Below are 18,402 nucleotides of genomic sequence, written 5' to 3' on the forward strand. Positions count from 1 at the left end.
ATAATACGCCCAGAAAAGAGGCGAAAAGGAGAAAAACGTAAAAAAACGTGAAAAAAAAGTAAGAGGAAGAGAAGGGAAAAAAAGGTGGAAATGGGTTTAAAAGTGATTTCGGCGGAGAAATATATATATATATATATATATATATATATATATATATATATATATATGCGCACACACACACATAGATATAAACGTATTCTCCGTTGAGATATTGCAGCCGCTGCTGTGTCCAGGCCCAGGAGCCTTAGCACTGTGCTGTGATGTCACTCAATACCACTGACATCACTAGGTGTAAACAACATCTCTCCTTTGCTGTGTATGTGACTATGGAGCTGTTTGGTGATGTCGTCTATTACGGCCTTCATAGAAGCAACAGGAGATTGTTGCATCCATCTTGAACCCTCAGAACTACAGTGCTATGATGTCACTCACTTCCACAGGCCTTGCAGAGTGTAAACAACAACAACCCAGCTTTGTTGTGTATGTAACCATAGGGATTTGTGATGTCACCTAGAACCTTCACAGCAGCGACAGCTTTATGAGGAGCATCAGCACTGCTCTGCCTGAGCAGAACCATCACCGCCATAGGTTGTCAAATAACCCGGATTTAACCCACACAGGTAAGTCCAATGGGGTGCAGGCATGTCCTCTATGCTTACAGCTTCCCGTGGGTGTTGGTTTGATACCGTTTGGGGACAGCCAAGGAGGCATCTGCAGGCAACAAAGGTAGGTGTGTGCTTGTGTGTGTGTTTCCTATGCAGATCCTAAGCCCAGTGTCACATGCAAGTAGGAGGAGTAAGAAGGGTTCCTGGCAAATCCGGGTTATGGATTGCATTTAAAAAGGCCCCGTGGGAGTGCAATGGGCCCCTGTCTTGCTGCTTAGCAATAATGGTATGGGTTTAGGTTCTGCTGTGTGTACTGGTGGTTGACTGCCCCCCAGCCCAGAGTGTGCATGGAAAATTGTCTGGCAGCCTCCCTGACAGCAAGCAGTGATAGTGCCCATGAAGGGGACCTTGTTGGGCCCGCCCCTTTCACGGTTATCGCTTCTCGGCCTTTTGGCTAAGATCAAGTGTAGTATCTGTTCTTATCAGTTTAATATCTGATACGTCCCCTATCTGGGGACCATATATTAAATGGATTTTTGAGAACGGGGGCCGATTTCGAAGCTTGCTTCCGTCGCCCTATGCATTGACCCGATATGGCAGTATCTTCGGGTACAGTGCACCACCCCCTTACAGGGTTAAAAAGAAAGATTCCTACTTTCATTGCTACCTGCTTGCTGGCTAGCCAGCTAGCCAGCCCTGTGGGCCTTGCTGCTGCTGCAGCCAAAAAACAAAAGGTGGTGCTGCTGCTGCTTCTGCTGCTTCTGCTTCTGCTTGTGTCTGGCCCCTGTTGGAGCGTCCAGGCACAGGACTTCTGCTGCTGCTGACTAAATGGCCTCCTTAATTGGATCATTTGAGTAGCCAGCACACCTGTGCAGGTAGGGCATGACATGATAGGCAGCTGCCTTGATAGCGGGTGGGTGCTGAATGTTCCTAATTGACAAAATAAGATTAATGCTTATGAAGAAATATAAAATCTCATCCCTTCCCCAATATCGCGCCACACCCCTACCCCTTAATTCCCTGGTTGAACTTGATGGACATATGTCTTTTTTCGACCGTACTAACTATGTAACTATGTAACATAACATGGGGGGGGGGGGTCTCCTGGCTGTTCACACAGGTGTGTCATTGCTGTACATTGACCATGCATTGCTTCTGTGGTATTGCAAAGGCAAAGACAAATGCTTCCAGCCATCCATTGCACTAATGGATTGGTCATCAGCTGGCTGTCTATGTCCCGCATCAATATAGACCAAAGTACAGAGGGTTAGGCTATGCTATTGTGCACCTACCTGATGCATCAGAAGGTGCGAGGCCCTTGCTAAATTCTGTGCACAGACTTTGAGATCTATGCTTTAGACTGTATCTAAACCTGCTCCAACATGGACTGACATTCTGGCCTACTTTCAGCCGATGCGACTTGTCTGTCGCTGAACAGTCGCTTTTTATGTATTCAGCACCTATGTATAATGTTGTAAAAATGCTCTAGAAGCTAAAGTCGCAGAAATGTCACACATATTTGGCCTGCAACTTTCTGTGCGACAAATTCAGACAGGAAAAATCAGTATAAATCCTTAGAAAATTATCCCCCAGTGTCTCCATCTGCTGGCGGTATTGAATAAGCATTGCTGCACTGATGGGGTATGCATTAGACGAAAAAAAAGAAGAAAAAGAAGAATAATACGCCCAGAAAAGAGGCGAAAAGGAGAAAAACGTAAAAAAACGTGAAAAAAAAGTAAGAGGAAGAGAAGGGAAAAAAAGGTGGAAATGGGTTTAAAAGTGATTTCGGCGGAGAAATATATATATATATATATATATATATACATATATATATATATATATATATATATATGCGCACACACACACATAGATATAAACGTATTCTCCGTTGAGATATTGCAGCCGCTGCTGTGTCCAGGCCCAGGAGCCTTAGCACTGTGCTGTGATGTCACTCAATACCACTGACATCACTAGGTGTAAACAACATCTCTCCTTTGCTGTGTATGTGACTATGGAGCTGTTTGGTGATGTCGTCTATTACGGCCTTCATAGAAGCAACAGGAGATTGTTGCATCCATCTAGAACCCTCAGAACTACAGTGCTATGATGTCACTCACTTCCACAGGCCTTGCAGAGTGTAAACAACAACAACCCAGCTTTGTTGTGTATGTAACCATAGGGATTTGTGATGTCACCTAGAACCTTCACAGCAGCGACAGCTTTATGAGGAGCATCAGCACTGCTCTGCCTGAGCAGAACCATCACCGCCATAGGTTGTCAAATAACCCGGATTTAACCCACACAGGTAAGTCCAATGGGGTGCAGGCATGTCCTCTATGCTTACAGCTTCCCGTGGGTGTTGGTTTGATACCGTTTGGGGACAGCCAAGGAGGCATCTGCAGGCAACAAAGGTAGGTGTGTGCTTGTGTGTGTGTTTCCTATGCAGATCCTAAGCCCAGTGTCACATGCAAGTAGGAGGAGTAAGAAGGGTTCCTGGCAAATCCGGGTTATGGATTGCATTTAAAAAGGCCCCGTGGGAGTGCAATGGGCCCCTGTCTTGCTGCTTAGCAATAATGGTATGGGTTTAGGTTCTGCTGTGTGTACTGGTGGTTGACTGCCCCCCAGCCCAGAGTGTGCATGGAAAATTGTCTGGCAGCCTCCCTGACAGCAAGCAGTGATAGTGCCCATGAAGGGGACCTTGTTGGGCCCGCCCCTTTCACGGTTATCGCTTCTCGGCCTTTTGGCTAAGATCAAGTGTAGTATCTGTTCTTATCAGTTTAATATCTGATACGTCCCCTATCTGGGGACCATATATTAAATGGATTTTTGAGAACGGGGGCCGATTTCGAAGCTTGCTTCCGTCGCCCTATGCATTGACCCGATATGGCAGTATCTTCGGGTACAGTGCACCACCCCCTTACAGGGTTAAAAAGAAAGATTCCTACTTTCATTGCTACCTGCTTGCTGGCTAGCCAGCTAGCCAGCCCTGTGGGCCTTGCTGCTGCTGCAGCCAAAAAACAAAAGGTGGTGCTGCTGCTGCTTCTGCTGCTTCTGCTTCTGCTTGTGTCTGGCCCCTGTTGGAGCGTCCAGGCACAGGACTTCTGCTGCTGCTGACTAAATGGCCTCCTTAATTGGATCATTTGAGTAGCCAGCACACCTGTGCAGGTAGGGCATGACATGATAGGCAGCTGCCTTGATAGCGGGTGGGTGCTGAATGTTCCTAATTGACAAAATAAGATTAATGCTTATGAAGAAATATAAAATCTCATCCCTTCCCCAATATCGCGCCACACCCCTACCCCTTAATTCCCTGGTTGAACTTGATGGACATATGTCTTTTTTCGACCGTACTAACTATGTAACTATGTAACATAACATGGGGGGGGGGGGTCTCCTGGCTGTTCACACAGGTGTGTCATTGCTGTACATTGACCATGCATTGCTTCTGTGGTATTGCAAAGGCAAAGACAAATGCTTCCAGCCATCCATTGCACTAATGGATTGGTCATCAGCTGGCTGTCTATGTCCCGCATCAATATAGACCAAAGTACAGAGGGTTAGGCTATGCTATTGTGCACCTACCTGATGCATCAGAAGGTGCGAGGCCCTTGCTAAATTCTGTGCACAGACTTTGAGATCTATGCTTTAGACTGTATCTAAACCTGCTCCAACATGGACTGACATTCTGGCCTACTTTCAGCCGATGCGACTTGTCTGTCGCTGAACAGTCGCTTTTTATGTATTCAGCACCTATGTATAATGTTGTAAAAATGCTCTAGAAGCTAAAGTCGCAGAAATGTCACACATATTTGGCCTGCAACTTTCTGTGCGACAAATTCAGACAGGAAAAATCAGTATAAATCCTTAGAAAATTATCCCCCAGTGTCTCCATCTGCTGGCGGTATTGAATAAGCATTGCTGCACTGATGGGGTATGCATTAGACGAAAAAAAAGAAGAAAAAGAAGAATAATACGCCCAGAAAAGAGGCGAAAAGGAGAAAAACGTAAAAAAACGTGAAAAAAAAGTAAGAGGAAGAGAAGGGAAAAAAAGGTGGAAATGGGTTTAAAAGTGATTTCGGCGGAGAAATATATATATATATATATATATATATATATATATATATATATATATATGCGCACACACACACATAGATATAAACGTATTCTCCGTTGAGATATTGCAGCCGCTGCTGTGTCCAGGCCCAGGAGCCTTAGCACTGTGCTGTGATGTCACTCAATACCACTGACATCACTAGGTGTAAACAACATCTCTCCTTTGCTGTGTATGTGACTATGGAGCTGTTTGGTGATGTCGTCTATTACGGCCTTCATAGAAGCAACAGGAGATTGTTGCATCCATCTTGAACCCTCAGAACTACAGTGCTATGATGTCACTCACTTCCACAGGCCTTGCAGAGTGTAAACAACAACAACCCAGCTTTGTTGTGTATGTAACCATAGGGATTTGTGATGTCACCTAGAACCTTCACAGCAGCGACAGCTTTATGAGGAGCATCAGCACTGCTCTGCCTGAGCAGAACCATCACCGCCATAGGTTGTCAAATAACCCGGATTTAACCCACACAGGTAAGTCCAATGGGGTGCAGGCATGTCCTCTATGCTTACAGCTTCCCGTGGGTGTTGGTTTGATACCGTTTGGGGACAGCCAAGGAGGCATCTGCAGGCAACAAAGGTAGGTGTGTGCTTGTGTGTGTGTTTCCTATGCAGATCCTAAGCCCAGTGTCACATGCAAGTAGGAGGAGTAAGAAGGGTTCCTGGCAAATCCGGGTTATGGATTGCATTTAAAAAGGCCCCGTGGGAGTGCAATGGGCCCCTGTCTTGCTGCTTAGCAATAATGGTATGGGTTTAGGTTCTGCTGTGTGTACTGGTGGTTGACTGCCCCCCAGCCCAGAGTGTGCATGGAAAATTGTCTGGCAGCCTCCCTGACAGCAAGCAGTGATAGTGCCCATGAAGGGGACCTTGTTGGGCCCGCCCCTTTCACGGTTATCGCTTCTCGGCCTTTTGGCTAAGATCAAGTGTAGTATCTGTTCTTATCAGTTTAATATCTGATACGTCCCCTATCTGGGGACCATATATTAAATGGATTTTTGAGAACGGGGGCCGATTTCGAAGCTTGCTTCCGTCGCCCTATGCATTGACCCGATATGGCAGTATCTTCGGGTACAGTGCACCACCCCCTTACAGGGTTAAAAAGAAAGATTCCTACTTTCATTGCTACCTGCTTGCTGGCTAGCCAGCTAGCCAGCCCTGTGGGCCTTGCTGCTGCTGCAGCCAAAAAACAAAAGGTGGTGCTGCTGCTGCTTCTGCTGCTTCTGCTTCTGCTTGTGTCTGGCCCCTGTTGGAGCGTCCAGGCACAGGACTTCTGCTGCTGCTGACTAAATGGCCTCCTTAATTGGATCATTTGAGTAGCCAGCACACCTGTGCAGGTAGGGCATGACATGATAGGCAGCTGCCTTGATAGCGGGTGGGTGCTGAATGTTCCTAATTGACAAAATAAGATTAATGCTTATGAAGAAATATAAAATCTCATCCCTTCCCCAATATCGCGCCACACCCCTACCCCTTAATTCCCTGGTTGAACTTGATGGACATATGTCTTTTTTCGACCGTACTAACTATGTAACTATGTAACATAACATGGGGGGGGGGGTCTCCTGGCTGTTCACACAGGTGTGTCATTGCTGTACATTGACCATGCATTGCTTCTGTGGTATTGCAAAGGCAAAGACAAATGCTTCCAGCCATCCATTGCACTAATGGATTGGTCATCAGCTGGCTGTCTATGTCCCGCATCAATATAGACCAAAGTACAGAGGGTTAGGCTATGCTATTGTGCACCTACCTGATGCATCAGAAGGTGCGAGGCCCTTGCTAAATTCTGTGCACAGACTTTGAGATCTATGCTTTAGACTGTATCTAAACCTGCTCCAACATGGACTGACATTCTGGCCTACTTTCAGCCGATGCGACTTGTCTGTCGCTGAACAGTCGCTTTTTATGTATTCAGCACCTATGTATAATGTTGTAAAAATGCTCTAGAAGCTAAAGTCGCAGAAATGTCACACATATTTGGCCTGCAACTTTCTGTGCGACAAATTCAGACAGGAAAAATCAGTATAAATCCTTAGAAAATTATCCCCCAGTGTCTCCATCTGCTGGCGGTATTGAATAAGCATTGCTGCACTGATGGGGTATGCATTAGACGAAAAAAAAGAAGAAAAAGAAGAATAATACGCCCAGAAAAGAGGCGAAAAGGAGAAAAACGTAAAAAAACGTGAAAAAAAAGTAAGAGGAAGAGAAGGGAAAAAAAGGTGGAAATGGGTTTAAAAGTGATTTCGGCGGAGAAATATATATATATATATATATATATATATATATATATATATATATATATGCGCACACACACACATAGATATAAACGTATTCTCCGTTGAGATATTGCAGCCGCTGCTGTGTCCAGGCCCAGGAGCCTTAGCACTGTGCTGTGATGTCACTCAATACCACTGACATCACTAGGTGTAAACAACATCTCTCCTTTGCTGTGTATGTGACTATGGAGCTGTTTGGTGATGTCGTCTATTACGGCCTTCATAGAAGCAACAGGAGATTGTTGCATCCATCTTGAACCCTCAGAACTACAGTGCTATGATGTCACTCACTTCCACAGGCCTTGCAGAGTGTAAACAACAACAACCCAGCTTTGTTGTGTATGTAACCATAGGGATTTGTGATGTCACCTAGAACCTTCACAGCAGCGACAGCTTTATGAGGAGCATCAGCACTGCTCTGCCTGAGCAGAACCATCACCGCCATAGGTTGTCAAATAACCCGGATTTAACCCACACAGGTAAGTCCAATGGGGTGCAGGCATGTCCTCTATGCTTACAGCTTCCCGTGGGTGTTGGTTTGATACCGTTTGGGGACAGCCAAGGAGGCATCTGCAGGCAACAAAGGTAGGTGTGTGCTTGTGTGTGTGTTTCCTATGCAGATCCTAAGCCCAGTGTCACATGCAAGTAGGAGGAGTAAGAAGGGTTCCTGGCAAATCCGGGTTATGGATTGCATTTAAAAAGGCCCCGTGGGAGTGCAATGGGCCCCTGTCTTGCTGCTTAGCAATAATGGTATGGGTTTAGGTTCTGCTGTGTGTACTGGTGGTTGACTGCCCCCCAGCCCAGAGTGTGCATGGAAAATTGTCTGGCAGCCTCCCTGACAGCAAGCAGTGATAGTGCCCATGAAGGGGACCTTGTTGGGCCCGCCCCTTTCACGGTTATCGCTTCTCGGCCTTTTGGCTAAGATCAAGTGTAGTATCTGTTCTTATCAGTTTAATATCTGATACGTCCCCTATCTGGGGACCATATATTAAATGGATTTTTGAGAACGGGGGCCGATTTCGAAGCTTGCTTCCGTCGCCCTATGCATTGACCCGATATGGCAGTATCTTCGGGTACAGTGCACCACCCCCTTACAGGGTTAAAAAGAAAGATTCCTACTTTCATTGCTACCTGCTTGCTGGCTAGCCAGCTAGCCAGCCCTGTGGGCCTTGCTGCTGCTGCAGCCAAAAAACAAAAGGTGGTGCTGCTGCTGCTTCTGCTGCTTCTGCTTCTGCTTGTGTCTGGCCCCTGTTGGAGCGTCCAGGCACAGGACTTCTGCTGCTGCTGACTAAATGGCCTCCTTAATTGGATCATTTGAGTAGCCAGCACACCTGTGCAGGTAGGGCATGACATGATAGGCAGCTGCCTTGATAGCGGGTGGGTGCTGAATGTTCCTAATTGACAAAATAAGATTAATGCTTATGAAGAAATATAAAATCTCATCCCTTCCCCAATATCGCGCCACACCCCTACCCCTTAATTCCCTGGTTGAACTTGATGGACATATGTCTTTTTTCGACCGTACTAACTATGTAACTATGTAACATAACATGGGGGGGGGGGTCTCCTGGCTGTTCACACAGGTGTGTCATTGCTGTACATTGACCATGCATTGCTTCTGTGGTATTGCAAAGGCAAAGACAAATGCTTCCAGCCATCCATTGCACTAATGGATTGGTCATCAGCTGGCTGTCTATGTCCCGCATCAATATAGACCAAAGTACAGAGGGTTAGGCTATGCTATTGTGCACCTACCTGATGCATCAGAAGGTGCGAGGCCCTTGCTAAATTCTGTGCACAGACTTTGAGATCTATGCTTTAGACTGTATCTAAACCTGCTCCAACATGGACTGACATTCTGGCCTACTTTCAGCCGATGCGACTTGTCTGTCGCTGAACAGTCGCTTTTTATGTATTCAGCACCTATGTATAATGTTGTAAAAATGCTCTAGAAGCTAAAGTCGCAGAAATGTCACACATATTTGGCCTGCAACTTTCTGTGCGACAAATTCAGACAGGAAAAATCAGTATAAATCCTTAGAAAATTATCCCCCAGTGTCTCCATCTGCTGGCGGTATTGAATAAGCATTGCTGCACTGATGGGGTATGCATTAGACGAAAAAAAAGAAGAAAAAGAAGAATAATACGCCCAGAAAAGAGGCGAAAAGGAGAAAAACGTAAAAAAACGTGAAAAAAAAGTAAGAGGAAGAGAAGGGAAAAAAAGGTGGAAATGGGTTTAAAAGTGATTTCGGCGGAGAAATATATATATATATATATATATATATATATATATATATATATATATATATGCGCACACACACACATAGATATAAACGTATTCTCCGTTGAGATATTGCAGCCGCTGCTGTGTCCAGGCCCAGGAGCCTTAGCACTGTGCTGTGATGTCACTCAATACCACTGACATCACTAGGTGTAAACAACATCTCTCCTTTGCTGTGTATGTGACTATGGAGCTGTTTGGTGATGTCGTCTATTACGGCCTTCATAGAAGCAACAGGAGATTGTTGCATCCATCTTGAACCCTCAGAACTACAGTGCTATGATGTCACTCACTTCCACAGGCCTTGCAGAGTGTAAACAACAACAACCCAGCTTTGTTGTGTATGTAACCATAGGGATTTGTGATGTCACCTAGAACCTTCACAGCAGCGACAGCTTTATGAGGAGCATCAGCACTGCTCTGCCTGAGCAGAACCATCACCGCCATAGGTTGTCAAATAACCCGGATTTAACCCACACAGGTAAGTCCAATGGGGTGCAGGCATGTCCTCTATGCTTACAGCTTCCCGTGGGTGTTGGTTTGATACCGTTTGGGGACAGCCAAGGAGGCATCTGCAGGCAACAAAGGTAGGTGTGTGCTTGTGTGTGTGTTTCCTATGCAGATCCTAAGCCCAGTGTCACATGCAAGTAGGAGGAGTAAGAAGGGTTCCTGGCAAATCCGGGTTATGGATTGCATTTAAAAAGGCCCCGTGGGAGTGCAATGGGCCCCTGTCTTGCTGCTTAGCAATAATGGTATGGGTTTAGGTTCTGCTGTGTGTACTGGTGGTTGACTGCCCCCCAGCCCAGAGTGTGCATGGAAAATTGTCTGGCAGCCTCCCTGACAGCAAGCAGTGATAGTGCCCATGAAGGGGACCTTGTTGGGCCCGCCCCTTTCACGGTTATCGCTTCTCGGCCTTTTGGCTAAGATCAAGTGTAGTATCTGTTCTTATCAGTTTAATATCTGATACGTCCCCTATCTGGGGACCATATATTAAATGGATTTTTGAGAACGGGGGCCGATTTCGAAGCTTGCTTCCGTCGCCCTATGCATTGACCCGATATGGCAGTATCTTCGGGTACAGTGCACCACCCCCTTACAGGGTTAAAAAGAAAGATTCCTACTTTCATTGCTACCTGCTTGCTGGCTAGCCAGCTAGCCAGCCCTGTGGGCCTTGCTGCTGCTGCAGCCAAAAAACAAGAGGTGGTGCTGCTTCTGCTGCTTCTGCTGCTTCTGCTTCTGCTTGTGTCTGGCCCCTGTTGGAGCGTCCAGGCACAGGACTTCTGCTGCTGCTGACTAAATGGCCTCCTTAATTGGATCATTTGAGTAGCCAGCACACCTGTGCAGGTAGGGCATGACATGATAGGCAGCTGCCTTGATAGCGGGTGGGTGCTGAATGTTCCTAATTGACAAAATAAGATTAATGCTTATGAAGAAATATAAAATCTCATCCCTTCCCCAATATCGCGCCACACCCCTACCCCTTAATTCCCTGGTTGAACTTGATGGACATATGTCTTTTTTCGACCGTACTAACTATGTAACTATGTAACATAACATGGGGGGGGGGGGTCTCCTGGCTGTTCACACAGGTGTGTCATTGCTGTACATTGACCATGCATTGCTTCTGTGGTATTGCAAAGGCAAAGACAAATGCTTCCAGCCATCCATTGCACTAATGGATTGGTCATCAGCTGGCTGTCTATGTCCCGCATCAATATAGACCAAAGTACAGAGGGTTAGGCTATGCTATTGTGCACCTACCTGATGCATCAGAAGGTGCGAGGCCCTTGCTAAATTCTGTGCACAGACTTTGAGATCTATGCTTTAGACTGTATCTAAACCTGCTCCAACATGGACTGACATTCTGGCCTACTTTCAGCCGATGCGACTTGTCTGTCGCTGAACAGTCGCTTTTTATGTATTCAGCACCTATGTATAATGTTGTAAAAATGCTCTAGAAGCTAAAGTCGCAGAAATGTCACACATATTTGGCCTGCAACTTTCTGTGCGACAAATTCAGACAGGAAAAATCAGTATAAATCCTTAGAAAATTATCCCCCAGTGTCTCCATCTGCTGGCGGTATTGAATAAGCATTGCTGCACTGATGGGGTATGCATTAGACGAAAAAAAAGAAGAAAAAGAAGAATAATACGCCCAGAAAAGAGGCGAAAAGGAGAAAAACGTAAAAAAACGTGAAAAAAAAGTAAGAGGAAGAGAAGGGAAAAAAAGGTGGAAATGGGTTTAAAAGTGATTTCGGCGGAGAAATATATATATATATATATATATATATATATATATATATATATATATATATGCGCACACACACACATAGATATAAACGTATTCTCCGTTGAGATATTGCAGCCGCTGCTGTGTCCAGGCCCAGGAGCCTTAGCACTGTGCTGTGATGTCACTCAATACCACTGACATCACTAGGTGTAAACAACATCTCTCCTTTGCTGTGTATGTGACTATGGAGCTGTTTGGTGATGTCGTCTATTACGGCCTTCATAGAAGCAACAGGAGATTGTTGCATCCATCTTGAACCCTCAGAACTACAGTGCTATGATGTCACTCACTTCCACAGGCCTTGCAGAGTGTAAACAACAACAACCCAGCTTTGTTGTGTATGTAACCATAGGGATTTGTGATGTCACCTAGAACCTTCACAGCAGCGACAGCTTTATGAGGAGCATCAGCACTGCTCTGCCTGAGCAGAACCATCACCGCCATAGGTTGTCAAATAACCCGGATTTAACCCACACAGGTAAGTCCAATGGGGTGCAGGCATGTCCTCTATGCTTACAGCTTCCCGTGGGTGTTGGTTTGATACCGTTTGGGGACAGCCAAGGAGGCATCTGCAGGCAACAAAGGTAGGTGTGTGCTTGTGTGTGTGTTTCCTATGCAGATCCTAAGCCCAGTGTCACATGCAAGTAGGAGGAGTAAGAAGGGTTCCTGGCAAATCCGGGTTATGGATTGCATTTAAAAAGGCCCCGTGGGAGTGCAATGGGCCCCTGTCTTGCTGCTTAGCAATAATGGTATGGGTTTAGGTTCTGCTGTGTGTACTGGTGGTTGACTGCCCCCCAGCCCAGAGTGTGCATGGAAAATTGTCTGGCAGCCTCCCTGACAGCAAGCAGTGATAGTGCCCATGAAGGGGACCTTGTTGGGCCCGCCCCTTTCACGGTTATCGCTTCTCGGCCTTTTGGCTAAGATCAAGTGTAGTATCTGCATTTGGTCTGGTCGGAAGGTGTCTGTGGTACCCCGCTTCTCGGCCTTGGGGGATTGTCTCTCCTTACGGAGGGACTTCACCCCCTTGCTGCTATTGGGGAGCGGGCTTAGTCCACGGACAACGGGTTGCGATCCCCCTGTCTCTGGGACCTTGTGTCTCAGAAGGCATTTTCGGTACGTTGAGCGTTACCTGTAGCTTCGGAAGCACCTAGGGTACCCCCGACCTCTGCCTTGGGTAAGGGTTCCGCTTTTATAGTGGGATTCCGAGCCCCTGCTGCTATTGGGGAAGGGGCTTAGTCCCTGGGTGTGGAAGATGCCGTTCTCCTGGGCTTTCCCCTCTGGGGAAATGTCGATGCGAAATACCATCCGCATAGAGGTGTCGGAGAGCCATCGTCAGTTGAAGAACCTCCGCTTCATTGCGGAGGTGATTCTTCTTGACTACTTCCGCCTCAATAGGGAGGACATCCTGTGTCTAAATGACCAGGAAAGCCGTGGCCTGTATACCGTCACCTTCACGGCCACGGCGTGTTGCGATAACATCTATGCAACCTTGTCTGGTGCGGACCAGAGGGACGATCGACTCGACGGTCTTTCGTTCCAGTTCCTCTATGGTGAGGAACGTATACCGTTGGTGGTGGCTATGCACAGCCCTCATGTGACCACGGAGGATATAGCCACTTTTCTTCGGCGATACTGCGAAGAGGTGCGATTCGCAAACAAAATCTTGAACTCCGTGCGGTTCTGGAACGGCAAGAGGAAGTTCTGGGTCAAGCTCCGTAAGGATCCCGGTGGTATTGGGGGTCTTTGCCATCCGCCCCCAAATTTTGCCATCGGGAGAGTTCGGGGCTTCCTGTTCTATCCTCAAATGCCTATGTATTGCCGAAATTGCTTGAGGTTTGGCCACACCCAGGAGACCTGCGGCGCGGAGCGTGTGATTCGCTGCAATAGGTGTGGCCAAGAAGGTCACATAGCCTCAAGATGTAGCCATACGATAAGGTGCAACCTCTGCGGAGAGGAAAATCACGATTTTAATTCCTGTCCCCATAAAGCAAAAACTACGATGGGTGGGTCAAGGCTGGGCCCACCCAAAGAGGGGACAGGACAAAAGACGTCCTTTTTTAAGATGCCCAAACCCCAGATGGCAGGTACTGATGGGTCCAGGCCCAAGACCTCTGGTGCTCCATCGGGGGGCCCACCGGTGGTAGTGCTAGGGGGAGGCCATGGGGATTCCACGAAGCCCGGGCGGGTGATCGAGTTTACTGCCCGGGAAATTGAAAGACGTCGATCGACTTCCTACCTGGCTCAAGAGCCCGCCGAAACTTCTGAAGGGGGCTCACCTGTGGCGGGTGGCAGCCGACGGGCCTCGGTGGGGGCAAAAGTGGACCCAAAATTGCAGCATAAGCCAGGTACTGGCTTGGCCCAGGGTCGCCCTGCTCCGGACGAAGAGGCCCCGGTGAAAGCCCGCCGGAAGGGGAGCCAGGTGGCCAGGTCTGAGCCCGGTCCTGTTACTCCGCCTATACAGGACAGGGCCAAGAAGACAAGTGGCGCCAAACCAGGGTTTGCTGCCCCGCCAGCAGTGGACCCGGTGGGTAAAACTGGCCATCGTCGATCGATGGGGAAGTTGGAGCAACAGTCCTCAGCAACGCTTGCTGGGGAACAAGCGATGAAAACTTCCCAAGGTAGCGGCAAAGGTTCCGGAAAAGAGGCCTCACAGGCCCCTGTGCAGCAGTTCCAGTCGTCAAATGATGAAAGAAGACGCAGATCCATCAGCCGGGGGCCAGAGATTACATCGAGTGAGAGCAACACAGAGGATATGGACAGCAGTGTGACATTTAAAAGACAAAGAGAAGAAGAAGAGGAAGACATTCAAAGGAAAGCGGCGTGCCGTAGTTCGGACGAGAGCGAGCTCAGGGTCGGGGCATCATCGATCTCAAGCTCCGACCCTCAGAACATCAAGGAGCTGATGACCCCGCAGGCGGGGGATGACGGTACGCAGCTTATTATTGACTTTGATTCTCCAAGCACGGACTCTCCATAAACTATGCCTATCCCTGTAAAAATTGCCTCACTCAATGTGAGGTCCTTAAAGAGCCCTGATCGCAGGGCTGCTTTATTTTCTTATCTAGAGACATGTGACTTTGACCTTTGCCTGCTACAAGAATGTGGAATCCCTAGTAAAATGGACTATAAAGACTTAAAAGAAGACTGGAAGCTGGGCCCATCCATATGGTCCGGTGCAAATGACTGTCGTTCTGTGGGTGTTGGGCTGCTCTGCCGAGGCCAGTCCTTTTCTATTCATACAGTAACTGAGATTGTGCCTGGCAGAGCTCTTTTAATTCATCTATATTTTAATGGACTTTTAATTCGTGTTTTAAATGTGTATGCCCCTCCTGATAAACAGGAGCGGGCAGAACTATTTGAAATTTTACCACTGTTTTGTGTTGGGTCTTCCCCCCTGCTGGTGGGAGGTGATTTTAACTGCATACGTGATGGGGAACACCGGCAGGGTGGGGATATTAATCGTAAAGACCGCACTTCTTACCTGCTTAAAAATTTTATTGATGATTTTAATTTGAAAGATTGCTGGAAGGATCTCTTGCCGGAGGACCCGGGCGCCACATGGTCCAATGGAAGAGTGAGCTCCAGAATCGATTTTATTTTTTCCTCTAGAGCTTTTAAACCCCTGAAATGCACGCTCGAGCAGAATATCTTCTCTGATCATAAGCTCCTCTTGGTGGGCCTGGAGCTAGAGGGGGAGCAAAAAGCAAAAAGGGGCCTCTGGAGATTAAACACCACACTCCTAGAGGACCCTGAGATAAAAGAGGAGTTTGTGCGGACCTACCAATGCTGGCAATCACAAAGAAAACCCCACGAGCCTATGCTGCACTGGTGGGAGGGCACCAAATCTAAAATCAGATTTTTTTTTATCAAAGCAGGTAAGAAGAAGGCAAAAATGGAAAAACAGTGGTTTTATGTTCTTAACATGCGTTTAAATGTACTTTTTAAATTGAAAGAAGCTGGTATGGATGTAGAAAATGATATTTTAAACCTTAAAACTGAAATAAAACATGCCATAGAAAAGAAAGGGAAACAAATCATTTTTAACTCACATGTGCAGCACCTGGAGGAGGGCGAGAAATGTTCCCGTTTCTTTTTTAAAAAAGTGATGAATAGGAGGGATATCATCCAAAACCTTGAGGGTGAATCCACTCCAAAAGGCATGTTAGATGCAGTTTTTAACTTCTACCAGCTTCTTTTTAATAAGAAAGATCTTAATCCATCCTTTTTAGAACATGTTCTTAATTCCCTTGATTTTAAGCTAGATGTTTTAGACCAGGAGGTTTTATCCCGTGATCTTAACTTAGATGAACTTTTATTTGTTTTTAAAAGTTTTTCTAGTGGGAAGGCCCCTGGGGAAGATGGTTTACCCATCGAATTTTATTTAGCTTTTTGGGATATTTTAAAGGATGATATGGTTTTATTGTATAAAGAAACTTTTATTGTTAATGAACTTCCCCCTTCCTGGAGGAGGGGGATTGTATCATTACTTTTTAAAAAGGGTGAAAAGGATATGCTAAAAAATTGGCGCCCCATCACACTTTTAAATGTCGATTATAAAGTTTTAGCCAAGTTATTAGCTGTCCGTTTTAAACCTTTTATTCATAAATTAATTCACCCAAATCAGGTTTGTGGGGTACCTGGAAGGTCTATAGCTGAATCCCTAAATATTTTAAGAGATGTTTTATGGTATTTTAAGGATAGAAATCAAACTGTAGCAATTTTATCCTTAGACTTTGAAAAAGCCTTTGATAGGGTCTCCCATGAATACCTGTTTTTAGTTCTTAAAAAGATGGCAGTGCCTGAAACGATTTTAAGCCGAATCATGCTTTTATACCGATCCTGTTTTAGTCAAGTCTCTGTTAATGGCTTTTTAACCAGCGGTGTTCCTCTTTTATCAGGTGTCAAACAGGGCTGCCCCCTGTCCCCACTCCTTTTTATTTGCGCAATCGAACCACTGATGGCCCTCCTCAGAAAAGACCGGGTAGTAAGAGGCGTACCGATACCTGGTGGAGGAGGGACCCATCTAAAGGTGTTGGGGTACATGGATGATGTCACCATACTGTGCCCGGACTCTCCATCCATGAGGGGGGCATTGAGGAACACCAGCTATTTCTGCGAGGTCTCTGGTTTTAAGCTAAACACAGATAAATGTGACTGTTTTTATATTGGCTCCTGGGATTCATCCATCACCCCAGGAGTCACAATGCAACAGGATCAAATTAAAGTTTTAGGTATTGTTTTTAACCAGGTCAATGATGGGAGCCCTAACTGGGATTCAGCTATAGCTAAGATGGAGAAGAAGATTTTAATGTGGAATCTTAGAAACCTTACCATGGAGGGGAAGATTTTAATAATAAAGATGGTTTTACTCCCTATTATGCTATACATTGCCATGGTATTTCCTCCATCTATTTTATACATTAAAAAAGTAACTAGAATTGTTTTTACTTTTTTATGGGGTTCAAAAATGGAGAAATTAAAGCGTGATTTTATGTACAAAAGTAAAGATAATGGCGGGAAAGATGTTCCTAACCTTTTTACTTTCTTTTACATAAAGTATTTCTGTTTCTGTTTTAAAATTATTAAATCCGATGGCATTTTTAGCTGCTTTTTAAGGTACGCTGCGGGCATGGTTTTTAAAAGATGGTTGCGCATCCCTCTGAACGCTCCGGTGCTTCTGTGTCCCCCAAAACATTATGTGGTGTTGGAAAAGACAGTCAGGCTCCTAGGTCTCCAAGATTTGGAGCCTGACATACTGGGGGACCAGAGAAAGGTATCAAAGGTCCTCAGGCGGAGTGAGGTTACCCTGGCAGTGTCCAATTTCACACAGGCAAGATCCAAAAAGGTATGGCGGAACGTGTACGGGAAGTTTCTGGCGAATGTACACAGGGATCTTGCCTGGGCAATCGTCCACCAGTGCCTCCCTACTCGTGAGTTCCAGCACAGGCGAGGACTGGTGGCGAGAGCCAAGTGCCCGAGAGATGGCTGCGGAGTGGACGAAACGGTGCTGCACATATTTTGGAACTGCCCTTTTGCACGGGAGCTTTGGAGGAAGGTAGGCCCACTTTTGAAGTGGGCCTGCGGCCTAAAAGATTTTAATCACGAATGTGTCTTTTACGGTCTTTTTAACTGCCCCAATTTTAAACAGCAGATGATCTGCTGGATGATTATTAATTGTTTTAAAAATGCCATCTGGAAAGTTAGGAACATCTTACTTTTTAAACATGATTTTATTGATGTTAAAAACTGTATAAAGCTGGCCCTGAGTGAGATGTACATCTATTACCTAAGAGACAAGAAACAGTTGGGGGCCAGCGAGGCAGCATCCATGTGGTGTCTGCCTCTATGGAACGAAATAACAATATAATCAGTTTTTATGACATTTGTATAATGTTTTATCCTGCCATTTTTATTTTTTCTCCTTTTATTACTGGTTTTATTATTTGTATTTTAAAACTTTTGTGAACCTTTTATTATTTTGCATTTTAAATTTTGTATGGTTTCTTATTTATTCAATAAAATTTTGTTGAAACCTTATCTGTTCTTATCAGTTTAATATCTGATACGTCCCCTATCTGGGGACCATATATTAAATGGATTTTTGAGAACGGGGGCCGATTTCGAAGCTTGCTTCCGTCGCCCTATGCATTGACCCGATATGGCAGTATCTTCGGGTACAGTGCACCACCCCCTTACAGGGTTAAAAAGAAAGATTCCTACTTTCATTGCTACCTGCTTGCTGGCTAGCCAGCTAGCCAGCCCTGTGGGCCTTGCTGCTGCTGCAGCCAAAAAACAAAAGGTGGTGCTGCTGCTGCTTCTGCTGCTTCTGCTTCTGCT

At 46.0% G+C, this 18,402-nt stretch overlaps 6 non-coding genes and 1 pseudogene across 6 annotated transcripts; all 7 read left to right on the forward strand.

Moving 5' to 3' along the window:
• The first annotated feature begins 1,039 nt into the window (after nt 1-1,039).
• Nucleotides 1,040-1,230, forward strand: LOC130299503 (U2 spliceosomal RNA). The gene has a single exon (XR_008850618.1). It is a non-coding gene; the product is annotated as a U2 spliceosomal RNA (small nuclear RNA).
• Nucleotides 1,231-3,329: 2,099 nt separating this feature from the next.
• On the forward strand, nt 3,330-3,520 carry LOC130299504 (U2 spliceosomal RNA). Its single transcript, XR_008850619.1, has one exon. It is a non-coding gene; the product is annotated as a U2 spliceosomal RNA (small nuclear RNA).
• Nucleotides 3,521-5,611: 2,091 nt separating this feature from the next.
• On the forward strand, nt 5,612-5,802 carry LOC130299505 (U2 spliceosomal RNA). The gene has a single exon (XR_008850620.1). It is a non-coding gene; the product is annotated as a U2 spliceosomal RNA (small nuclear RNA).
• Nucleotides 5,803-7,892: 2,090 nt separating this feature from the next.
• Nucleotides 7,893-8,083, forward strand: LOC130299506 (U2 spliceosomal RNA). Its single transcript, XR_008850621.1, has one exon. It is a non-coding gene; the product is annotated as a U2 spliceosomal RNA (small nuclear RNA).
• A 2,092-nt stretch (nt 8,084-10,175) lies between these two features.
• Nucleotides 10,176-10,366, forward strand: LOC130299507 (U2 spliceosomal RNA). The gene has a single exon (XR_008850622.1). It is a non-coding gene; the product is annotated as a U2 spliceosomal RNA (small nuclear RNA).
• A 2,096-nt stretch (nt 10,367-12,462) lies between these two features.
• LOC130299462 (U2 spliceosomal RNA) lies at nt 12,463-12,680 on the forward strand (annotated as a pseudogene).
• Nucleotides 12,681-18,069: 5,389 nt separating this feature from the next.
• On the forward strand, nt 18,070-18,255 carry LOC130299513 (U2 spliceosomal RNA). Its single transcript, XR_008850628.1, has one exon. It is a non-coding gene; the product is annotated as a U2 spliceosomal RNA (small nuclear RNA).
• The last annotated feature ends 147 nt before the right edge of the window (nt 18,256-18,402 follow it).

The sequence above is a fragment of the Hyla sarda genome, unplaced genomic scaffold (assembly GCF_029499605.1).
Source record: "Hyla sarda isolate aHylSar1 unplaced genomic scaffold, aHylSar1.hap1 scaffold_1055, whole genome shotgun sequence".
Taxonomy (NCBI): Eukaryota; Metazoa; Chordata; class Amphibia; order Anura; family Hylidae; genus Hyla; species Hyla sarda.